General features: G+C 39.2%; 1 protein-coding gene across 4 annotated transcripts in view; it reads left to right on the forward strand.

The window, feature by feature from the left end:
- The window catches only part of DCC (DCC netrin 1 receptor), a 1,150,608-nt gene that overhangs the window by 757,981 nt on the left and 380,276 nt on the right, over window positions 1-12,351 (forward strand). The window lies entirely within an intron of this gene.

Genomic DNA, 12,351 nt, shown 5'->3' on the forward strand with positions numbered 1-12,351 from the left:
CTCTCTTCTCTCCTCTCTGATGTTCACTCTCTTTTTCTATCAGAAAGAAAGAAAGAAAGAAAGAAAGAAAGAAAGAAAGAAAGAAAGAAAGAAAGAAAGAAAGAAAGAAAGAAAGAAATATAGATTGATTGTGGAAGAGGAGGTGAGTGCTCATTCTGGGTGGCTTGTAGCTCCAGAATAATACGGTGTTTTCATCATAATCATTTTCATTTTTTAAATAATCCGTCCAAACACATGAAATATCCTGGAAGTTTTAACTAATTTTCATCGATTATACTCTTATCTTGAAACATTTTTTAAACCTGGAAGTTTACATTAATGGTAAGCCACCTTATTTTAAGCAGCACCTAAAATTATTTAGGGAAATATTATTTTATCAAACATCTAGTGCATCATAATTTGCTGATCTACCAAAGATAGATGGATTTTACTGAAACAGTAGTCCCCATGGTGTTAAGAGCTTTATTTCATTATCCCTTTTGCAAAATTCCACTTTTTTTTATGGAGCATGTCTTCTCTCATTAATATTGTGGCAGGTAACTCAGTTTGTGATAATTGTCACCGTGCTGTCAAAGCCCTAAGGACACCATGAAGCATCATCTTGGCTCTTACTCTGCCAAATACAACTTGCATTCTCTTTGCTTCAAAAGTTCTTGCATTGGGCTCCCTTGTGACGTCTTCTCATCCTCTTAAATTACATGTTCTCAATATTATTTCTCCTAGCAATTTTTGTATATTAGTACTCACTCTTATAGGTCCTTCTAACATTTGCTGGGTTTGATGTTTGACCCAAAATGGTTACCAAATAAGTGACCACCAGTGATTTTCTATGCCAAATAATTCCAAGCAGTTAGTTTAGTAGAATACGCTCTCATGGTACTAAAGTTGCCTTTATTCTTAACTGGTTCTTGGCACATCAAGCAGCACATCTGTAACCAGGCCAACCCAGAGCAACTTGGACCACAGCCCTCAAATGCACATACAGACGTGATGGTCCTTTTATACTATTATTATATAAGTTGACACAGGAGTTCTCAGAGGATATCACATTGCATATAGGAAGGAATGGATGCATCTGCTGGCAGAGATCTTGCCATAGGGGGATCAGACACATTGAATAAGTAATAGTGAGTAATTGTGTGTATTAAGAAGAAATGCATGATAATATGTAAACTTATAAGAAAGGGGCCTTACCTAGCAATGCATTTTCAACAGGAAGAAATGTTTCAACGAGACCTGAGGCGGAAATACTAGTCAACTAGATAAAGGGACTGGGGGGGTATGGGGAAGGTACAGGAGTGGGTTAGAGATAAAGACAATTGTATGGGTAAATTCCAAATGACTACACTGTTCAAAAAGCATTCTGTACAAAATGGGGATTTTTAATTCACAATTCTTGAATTTATTTTTGTTTTAACATGAAGGTATCTTTTTTATAGACCACTTCTTTCTTTTTACCTCTGAGACCTTATTTGTGCCTAGAATTTTTGAGAAAGCAAGAAAACATTTCTACATTGTCCCCAACTCTCTTAAACTAATATATTGCTTAACAAGAGTAAGACAGACTAATAGATGACGCAACTTTTATAAGCTTGAAAGTACTTTCCTTTTATTTTATTATGAAGTTAGGTTATTCATTGTTAAAGTTCCTTGAGGCACTGTGTTGAGCCATTGCTAGGAGCAGTTAGTGTTATCTTTTCAGGCCTTAAAACATACGAAACAGCTGGGGGGAAACAGATATTTTGGAGCAGCACACATATTCTGGGCTATTCATTGATTTCCCTATTGATGTTATTTGCCCAACTGTTTGTTCCAGATAAATACAAAATATGTGCAGAATAAAAGGGAGCACAGACTGATACCAATCACTGAGAATTGTTCATTTTGAAGTTCATGTTCTTTGTTGTCACTGTTTTCTTGTAATGCTGGCATCATCCAGATGCTTGGGTCAAATGAGAGCCTAAGAAAGAAAGAAATAGCTGTGACATTTGAGTTGACAGGCATAATTCTGAAATGTAGAAATCACTGGGCAGGAAAACAAAAATTGAAAATCACAAATGAGAGTTTAAAATGAGGATCATGCTGTCTATTTCAGAATCATTTTATTATATACTCACTATTTTTTGCCAAATATGCCTGCCTTTAAAGAATTGAGGACACAAAAGAAAACAAGTGACTACTTGGAGGTGTCCCAGGAACCAAAGTCTGGTAGGGGGTAACTCATCTCTTTCAGACTCAATATGTGTTAGATAGAGATCAGTCTTAGCAATGATTTTTGGAAAGATTTACTTAGATAAGATATCCTCCTCACAAGACTAGACTGGCTTCTAGTTGTTAATCATTCAGATTGAACCTGCTCAAACTTTTTCTCCTACTTTCCTGGAAATGGCCAAACTTGGAAGCCCTACAGTTTGCCTTGGTACTCTCTGTTAAACTAGGTTCTAAATCTTAACAGTTTTCTCAGTCTATAGGGGCCTTGGAAGCCCACATTCAATGGTGCTGAATATAGCAAATGCTAGAGAACAACTCTGATCTCTACTGTCACCAGTACCATGTAAGGATTTTTATTTTTAATTTGCATCATTTAGATCTCCTGATGCTTGGCAGAAATAAAATGTGACTTTGAACTAATGAGAACTTTACCACCAAAAACATTGATTAACTTCAGTGTCTACATGAACATTTTCCTTCCAAGTAGTTACTTTGGAAAATTACTTTGAATGTTTTTGGAACTCTGCCTTTTTAAAAAAAAATCTGTTTACATTTGTTCATTTTTGAGAGACAGAGAGCAAACGGGGTAGGAGCAGAGAGAGAGGGAGACACAGAGTTTGAAGCAGGCTCCAGGCTCTGAGCTATCAGCCCAGAGCCTGATGCAGGGCTCAAACTCACTGAAGGTAAGATCATGACCTGAGCTGAAGTCAGATGCTTAACCAACTGAGCCACTCAGGCACCCCTGGAACCCTGCCTTTAAAAGTAGCTCCAGAGTTAGTGCACAAGCCCATAGTAAAACTCTGCCATTGCTTTATAGTTAGGCCTTATTTTTCCCCATAAATGCAAAAAGTGAGCCGTTCAACTGGAACACCAAATTATTCAACATATACAGCACCCGATTATTTTTTGTTGTTTTTCCTCTTAAAATCTTAAAAGCACCAAAATCTCTCATAATTTATTTATATACCACAAATTCTAAACACAATTTTCAAGAAAAGTTCCAAAAATTGTTTGGAAAGAGAGAGAATCCCAGGTAGGCTCTGTCAGCATGGAGCCCCAGGTGGGGCTCGAGCTCACGAAGAGCAAGATCATGACCCGAGCTGAAATCAAGAGTCAGACATTTAATTGACCGAGCCACTCAGGCAGCCCAGCAATGATCAATTTTGTTAACATATGAGTAATATAAACCTAAGGTCACATCAGTTATATGTCCTGATGGTACTGGACTCAACCTCTTTTCTAATTTACCTTAGTAAGGAAGGTAGCTTACTTTTTTTTTAACATCAGATCTATACCATGAACTTTGCTGATTTTACATAAATATATTCATTTGCCCCTAAGTTTTTTATTGATAGTTTTTTGCTAAAAATAATATGGCCAAACTGGAAGAGAGATATAACACAGAAAATGAACGTACAGATGCAGTTCAACTTGGCTCAGAAACATGTCTTTCCTTTTTTTTTTTTTATTTTTTATATATGAAATTTATTGACAAATTGGTTTCCATACAACACCCAGTGCTCATTCCAAAAGGTGCCCTCCTCAATACCCATTACCCACCCTCTCCTCCCTCCCACCCCCCATCAACCCTCAGTTTGTTCTCAGTTTTAACAGTCTCTTATGCTTTGGCTCTCTCCCACTCTAACCTCTTTTTTTTTTTTTTCCTTCCCCTCCCCCATGGGTTCCTGTTAAGTTTCTCAGGATCCACATAAGAGTGAAACCATATGGTATCCGTCTTTCTCTGTATGGCTTATTTCACTTAGCATCACACTCTCCAGTTCCATCCACGTTGCTACAAAAGGCCATATTTCATTTTTTCTCATTGCCACGTAGTACTCCATTGTGTATATAAACCACAATTTCTTTATCCATTCATCAGTTGATGGACATTTAGGCTCTTTCCATAATTTGGCTATTGTTGAGAGTGCTGCTATGAACATTGGGGTACAAGTGGCCCTATGCATCAGTACTCCTGTATCCCTTGGATAAATTCCTAGCAGTGCTATTGCTGGGTCATAGGGTAGGCCTATTTTTAATTTTCTGAGGAACCTCCACACTGCTTTCCAGAGCGGCTGCACCAATTTGCATTCCCACCAACAGTGCAAGAGGGTTCCCGTTTCTCCACATCCTCTCCAGCATCTATAGTCTCCTGATTTGTTCATTTTGGCCACTCTGACTGGCGTGAGGTGATACCTGAGTGTGGTTTTGATTTGTATTTCCCTGATAAGGAGCAACGCTGAACATCTTTTCATGTGCCTGTTGGCCATCCAACAGATGTCTTCTTTAGAGAAGTGTCTATTCATGTTTTCTGCCCATTTCTTCACTGGGTTATTTGTTTTTCGGGTGTGGAGTTTGGTGAGCTCTTTATAGATTTTGGATACTAGCCCTTTGTCCGATATGTCATTTGCAAATATCTTTTCCCATTCTGTTGGTTGCCTTTTAGTTTTGTTGGTTGTTTCCTTTACTGTGCAGAAGCTTTTTATCTTCATAAGGTCCCAGTAATTCACTTTTGTTTTTAATTCCCTTGCCTTTGGGGATGTGTCGAGTAAGAGATTGCTACGGCTGAGGTCAGAGAGGTCTTTTCCTGCTTTCTCCTCTAAGGTTTTGATGGTTTCCTATCTCACATTTAGGTCCTTTATCCATTTTGAGTTTACTTTTGTGAATGGTGTGAGAAAGTGGTCTAGTTTCAACCTTCTGCATGTTGCTGTCCAGTTCTCCCAGCACCATTTGTTAAAGAGGCTGTCTTTTTTCCATTGGATGTTCTTTCCTGCTTTGTCAAAGATGAGTTGGCCATACGTTTGTGGGTCTAGTTCTGGGGTTTCTATTCTATTCCATTGGTCTATGTGTCTGTTTTTGTGCCAATACCATGCTGTCTTGATGATGATAGCTTTGTAGTAGAGGCTAAAGTCTGGGATTGTGATGCCTCCTGCTTTGGTCTTCTTCTTCAAAATTCCTTTGGCTATTCGGGGCCTTTTGTGGTTCCATATGAATTTTAGGATTGCTTGTTCTAGTTTCGAGAAGAATGCTGGTGCAATTTTGATTGGGATTGCATTGAATGTGTAGATAGCTTTGGGTAGTATTGACATTTTGACAATATTTATTTTTCCAATCCATGAGCAGGGAATGTCTTTCCATTTCTTTAAATCTTCTTCAATTTCCTTCATAAGCTTTCTATAGTTTTCAGCATACAGATATTTTACATCTTTGGTTAGATTTATTCCTAGGTATTTTATGCTTCTTGGTGCAATTGTGAATGGGATCAGTTTCTTTATTTGTCTTTCTGTTGCTTCATTGTTAGTGTATAAGAATGCAACTGATTTCTGTACATTGATTTTGTATCCTGCAACTTTGCTGAATTCCTGTATCAGTTCTAGCAGACTTTTGGTGGAGTCTATCGGATTTTCCATGTATAATATCATGTCATCTGCAAAAAGCGAAAGCTTGACTTCATCTTTGCCAATTTTGATGCCTTTGATTTCCTTTTGTTGTCTGATTGCTGATGCTAGAACTTCCAGCACTATGTTAAACAGCAGCGGTGAGAGTGGGCATCCTTGTCGTGTTCCTGATCTCAGGGGAAAAGCTCTCAGTTTTTCCCCGTTGAGGATGATGTTAGCTGTGGGCTTTTCATAAATGGCTTTTATGATCTTTAAGTATGTTCCTTCTATCCCGACTTTCTCAAGGGTTTTTATTAAGAAAGGGTGCTGGATTTTGTCAAAGGCCTTTTCTGCATCGATTGACAGGATCATATGGTTCTTCTCTTTTTTTTTGTTAATGTGATGTATCACGTTGATTGATTTGCGAATGTTGAACCAGCCCTGCATCCCAGGAATGAATCCCACTTGATCATGGTGAATAATTCTTTTTATATGCCGTTGAATTCGATTTGCTAGTATCTTATTGAGAATTTTTGTATCCATATTCATCAGGGATATTGGCCTGTAGTTCTCTTTTTTGACTGGGTCTCTGTCTGGTTTAGGAATCAAAGTAATACTGGCTTCATAGAATGAGTCTGGAAGTTTTCCTTCCCTTTCTATTTCTTGGAATAGCTTGAGAAGGATAGGTATTATCTCTGCTTTAAACGTCTGGTAGAACTCCCCTGGGAAGCCATCTGGTCCTGGACTCTTATTTGTTGGGAGATTTTTGATAACCGATTCAATCTCTTCGCTGGTTTTGGGTCTGTTCAAGCTTTCTGTTTCCTCCTGATTGAGTTTTGGAAGAGTGTGGGTGTTCAGGAATTTGTCCATTTCTTCCAGGTTGTCCAATTTGTTGGCATATAATTTTTCATAGTATTCCCTGATAATTGTTTGTATCTCTGAGGGATTGGTTGTAATAATTCCATTTTCATTCATGATTTTATCTATTTGGGTCATCTCCCTTTTCTTTTTGAGAAGCCTGGCTAGAGGTTTGTCAATTTTGTTTATTTTTTCAAAAAACCAACTCTTGGTTTCGTTGATCTGCTCTACAGTTTTTTTAGATTCTATATTGTTTATTTCTGCTCTGATCTTTATTATTTCTCTTCTTCTGCTGGGTTTAGGCTGCCTTTGCTGTTCTGCTTCTAGTTCCTTTAGGTGTGCTGTTAGATTTTGTATTTGGGATTTTTCTTGTTTCTTGAGATAGGCCTGGATTGCAATGTATTTTCCTCTTAGGACTGCCTTCGCTGCGTCCCAAAGCGTTTGGATTGTTGTATTTTCATTTTCGTTTGTTTCCATATATTTTTAAATTTCTTCTCTAATTGCATGGTTGACCCACTCATTTTTAGTAGGGTGTTCTTTAACCTCCATGCCTTTGGAGGTTTTCCAGACTTTTTTCTGTGGTTGATTTCAAGCTTCATAGCATTGTGGTCTGAAAGTATGCATGGTATAATTTCAATTCTTGTAAACTTATGAAGGGCTGTTTTGTGACCCAGTATATGATCTATCTTGGAGAATGTTCCATGTGCACTCTAGAAGAAAGTATATTCTGTTGCTTTGGGATGCAGAGTTCTAAATATATCTGTCAAGCCCATCTGATCCAGTGTCTCATTCAGGGCCCTTGTTTCTTTATTGACCGTGTGTCTAGATGATCTATCCATTTCTGTAAGTGGGGTGTTAAAGTCCCCTGCAATTACCACATTCTTATCAATAAGGTTGCTTATGTTTATGAGTAATTGTTTTATATATTTGGGGGCTCCGGTATTCGGCGCATAGACATTTATAATTGTTAGCTCTTCCTGATGGATAGACCCTGTAACTATTATATAATGTCCTTCTTCATCTCTTGTTACAGCCTTTAATTTGAAGTCTAGTTTGTCTGATATAAGTATGGCTACTCCAGCTTTCTTTTGGCTTCCAGTCGCATGATAAATAGTTCTCCATCCCCTCACTCTCAATCTAAAGGTGTCCTCAGGTCTAAAATGAGTCTCTTGTAGACAGCAAATAGATGGGTCTTGTTTTTTTATCCATTCTGATACCCTATGTCTTTTGGTTGGTGCATTTAATCCATTTACATTCAGTGTTATTATAGAAAGATACGGGTTTAGAGTCATTGTGATGTCTGTGTGTTTTATGCTTGTAGTGATGTCTCTGGGACTTTGTCTCACAGGGTCCCCCTTAGGATCTCTTGTAGGGCTGGTTTAGTGGTGACAAATTCCTTCAGTTTTTGTTTGTTTGGGAAGACCTTTATCTCTCCTTCTATTCTAAATGACAGACTTGCTGGATAAAGGATTCTCGGCTGCATATTTTTTCTGTCTAGCACCCTGAAAATCTCGTGCCAATTCTTTCTGGCCTGCCAAGTTTCAAAAGAGAGATCAGTCACGAATCTTATAGGTCTCCCTTTATATGTGAGGGCACGTTTACCCCTTGCTGCTTTCAGAATTTTCTCTTTATCCTTGTATTTTGCCAGTTTGACTATGATATGTCGTGCAGAAGATCGATTCAAGTTACGTCTGAAGGGAGTTCTCTGTGCCTCTTGGATTTCAATGCCTTTTTCCTTCCCCAGTTCAGGGAAGTTCTCAGCTATTATTTCTTCAAGTACCCCTTCAGCATCTTTCCCTCTCTCTTCCTCCTCTGGGATACCAATTATGCGTATATTATTTCTTTTTAGTGTATCACTTAGTTCTCTAATTTTCCCCTCATACTCCTGGATTTTTTTATCTCTCTTTTTCTCAGCTTCCTCTTTTTCCATAACTTTATCTTCTAGTTCACCTATTGTCTCCTCTGCCTCTTCAAGCCGAGCTGTGGTGGTTTCCATTTTGTTATGCATTTTGCTTAAAGCGTTTTTCAGCTCCTCGTGACTGTTCCTTAGTCCCTTGATCTCTGTAGCAAGAGATTCTCTGCTGTCCTGTATACTGTTTTCAAGCCCAGCGATTAATTTTATGACTATTATTCTAAATTCACTTTCTGTTATATTATTTAAATCCTTTTTGATCAGCTCATTAGCTGTTGTTATTTCCTGGAGATTCTTCTGAGGGGAATTCTTCCGCTTGGTCATTTTGTATAGTCCCTGGCGTGGTGAGGACCTGCAGGGCACTTCCCCTGTGCTGTGGTGTACAACTGGAGTCGGTGGGCGGGGCCGCAGTCAGACCTGATGTCTGCCCCCAGCCCACCACTGAGCCACAGTCAGACTGGTGTGTGCCTTCTCTTCCCCTCTCCTAGGGGTGGGATTCACTGTGGGGTGGCGTGGCCCATCTGGGCTACTTGCACACTGCCAGGCTTGTGATGCTGGGGATCTGGCGTATTAGCTGAGGTGGGTAGGCAAGGTGCACGGGGGCAGGAGGGGCAGGCTTAGATCGCTTCTCCTTAGGTGATCCACTTCAGGAGGGGCCCTGTGGCAGCAGGAGGGAGTCAGATCCGCTACCGGAGGTTTGGCTCCGCAGAAGCACAGAGTTGGGTGTTTGCGCGGAGCGAGCAAGTTCCCTGGCAGGAACTGGTTCTCTTTGGGATTTTGGCTGGGGGATGGGCAGGGGAGATGGCGCTGGCGAGCACCTTTGTTCCCCACCAAACTGAGCTCTGTCGTCAGGGGGCTCAGCAGCTCTCCCTCCCTTTGTCCTTCAGCCTTCCCGCTTTCTGAGCAGAGCTGTTAACTTATGACCTCCCAGAGGCTAAGTCGCGCTTGTTGTGGGAACACAGTCCGTCAGGCCCCTCCGCTTTTGCCAGCCAGACTCGGGGGCTCTGCTTGGCCGGCGAGCCCCCCCTCCGCCCCGGCTCCCTCCCGCCAGTCCGTGGAGCGCGCGCCGCCTCGCCGCCCTTCCTACCCTCTTCCGTGGGCCTCTCGTCTGCGTTTGGCTCCAGGGACTCTGTTCTGCTAATCCTCTGGCGGTTTTCTGGGTTATTTAGGCAGATGTAGGTGGAATCTAAGTGATCAGCAGGACGCGCGGTGAGCCCAGCGTCCTCCTAAGCCGCCATCTTCACCAGCGCATCCCAACATGTCTTTCCTTCTAACATTTCATGGTAACATGGAGATATTTTACAGCTCCCTTTTTTCATCCTTGCATCTGTCTTATCCTAATGACAATAGTGACTTCTAAAGATAGATTGTTATCAACTGTTAGCATTTACACACCATTTCTTATGAAGCTCTCAACACTTATTGCTCTCAACGAATGCCAATTTTCCATTTTAAGCTTTGTTTGTTTTGCTCTCTTAGTTTCATTAACACTTTTTCTTGATTTTATTAAGTTTTTTAATTTTCATTCCAGTATAGTTAACATACAGTGTTATATTAGTTTCAGGTGTACAATATAGGATTCAACAACTCGATATATTATTCAGTGTTAATTACAAATGTACTCCTTAATTTCTATCACCTATTTTACCCGTCCTCCCATGCACCTCCCCTCTGGTAAATATCAGTTTGTTCTCTATGGTTAAAAGTTTCCCTGTTTCTTGGTTTGTCTCTCTTTTTTTTCATTTGTATTGTTTCTTAAATTCCACATGTAAGTGAAATCATAAGGTATTTGTCTTTCTCTGACTTATTTTGCTTAGCATTATTTTCTCTAGATCTTTCCCTTGTCATTGTAAATGGCAAGATTTCATTCTTTTTTATGATTAAATAGTATTTCACTGTGTGTATATATATACTACCTCTTCTTTATCTGTTTATCTGTCAGTGGACACTTGGGCTGTCTCTATAATTTGGCTGTTGTAAGTAATGCTGCAGTAAACACAAGGGTGCATATATCCTTTTGAATTAGTGTTTTTGTATTCTTTGGGTTAATACCCAATAGTATGATTACTGGATCATAGAGTGGTTCTATTTTTAAATTTTTGAGGAAACTCCATACTGTTTTCCATGGTGGCTGCACCAGTTTGCATTCCCAGCAACAGTGCACAGGGGTTTCTTTTTCTCCACATCTTTGCCAACACTCTTGTTTCTTGTGTTGTTGATTTAACCTTTCTGACAGGTGTGAGATGATATCTCATTGTGGTTTTGATTTGCATTTCCCTGTTGATGAGTGATGTTGGGAATATTTTCATGTGTCTGTTGGCCATGTGTATGTCTTCTTTGGAGAAATGTCTGTTCATGTTTTCTGTTGCCTTAATTTTTAAAAATGAGTTGTATTTTATAAAAGAAAAGATAAAAAACATTTTTGAAAGGTTATTGAAGTCAGAAGGAAGGAAAAAGAAATGGAAGAGGGTAATATAGAAAAACCATGCTTCTTTTAACCTAGACAACTTGCCTCTCCAAAATAATCTTTTTCAAAGTTTTAGTTGTTTCTTCTAATATTTGCCTCTATATTCCTAGATAATACTGATTTCCTATTATGGCAGATAAATATTTAATTATCCTACACCTCACCCTTTCTCTTGTCCATTACTTTGCTTTTTTTAAAAAAAATTAGTGCATAATTAACCTGTAATACAGTGCATTTTTATACACCTATGTAACCATGACTCAACACAGGTTATAGAAGATTTTATCCCTCCAGGATTTTCTTTCAAGGTCTCACCCAGTCAGTTTTCTATCCCTTCCCCTTCATACACACAGGCACCATTATCTTGTTTCTGATACCATACAATAGGAGTTTTTTTGCCTGTGTTTGTATTTCATATAAATGGAATCAAATAGCCTTGCTTCTTTTGATCTGACTTTTTCCCCTTACCTTAAGTTTTTGAAGTTTATCCATGTTGTTATGTATATCAGTAATTCACTCTTATTTTATTGCTAAGTAGTATTTCAATGTATACATAAGTCACATTTTTTTCTATTGGCTTGTTGATGGATATCCGGACCATTTCCAGCTTGTAACTATTATCAATAAAGCTGCTTACAAACATTCACTAATAGGTCTTCGTTAATACATACATTTTCATTTCTCTTGGAAAATACTGTGGAATAGAGTTGCTGGGTCATATGGAAAATGCATATTTAACTTTATAAAAAACTCCAGGGGCACCTGGGTGGCTTGGTCGGTTGAGCGTCTGACTTCGTCTCAGGTCACGATCTCACAGTCCATGAGTTCAAGCCCCGCGTCGGGCTCTGTGCTGACAGCTCAGAGCCTGAAGCCTGTTTCGGATTCTGTGTCTCCCTCTCTCTCTGCTCCTCCCCTGTTCATGCTCTGTCTCTCTCTGTCTCAAAAATAAATAAACGTTAAAAAAATTTTAAAAAAACTACAAAGTAGTTACCTCCAGAAGTGTGTGAGGGTTCTATCCATATTCTTCAACATTTGATGTTTAATTTTCACCATTATTCTTGATTTCTTCCATGTTTCTTCTGTTTCTTGTGTTATCTATATTTTTCCCAGGTTCCCCTTTACTTTTTGTCTGTCTCTTTCATGCCAGAAGGGTTCCTCAGATTCTACAAATCCCAGGCTGCCAATTCACATTGAAAAATGAAACACTAAAAATTTATTGAAAACATTATATTTGTAGGAAGGATAATCAAATGATAGATGTCACTTTAGGACAATCAGGTGGCCGTCTGTCTTCCGGGAGTGGTTTCTTAAATAGTAGCTTCTTGTAGTCTTTACTTTGTAGTGGTTCGCATTATCCAGATCCTCTGATCTTCTACTCTGGGTTTATAAATTTGGCTCCCAGGCTCTAGAGTCAAGTGGATGAAGAGGTGTGAGACTTCTGTTCAGTATGCAGATGGTATTTAACCTTTCTGTTTCCCATTTCATGCTTTGCTCTTCTACTTGTATCTATTTGGTATCCCCATGTCTAG

The sequence above is a fragment of the Felis catus genome, chromosome D3 (genome assembly GCF_018350175.1).
Source record: "Felis catus isolate Fca126 chromosome D3, F.catus_Fca126_mat1.0, whole genome shotgun sequence".
Lineage (NCBI taxonomy): Eukaryota > Metazoa > Chordata > Mammalia > Carnivora > Felidae > Felis > Felis catus.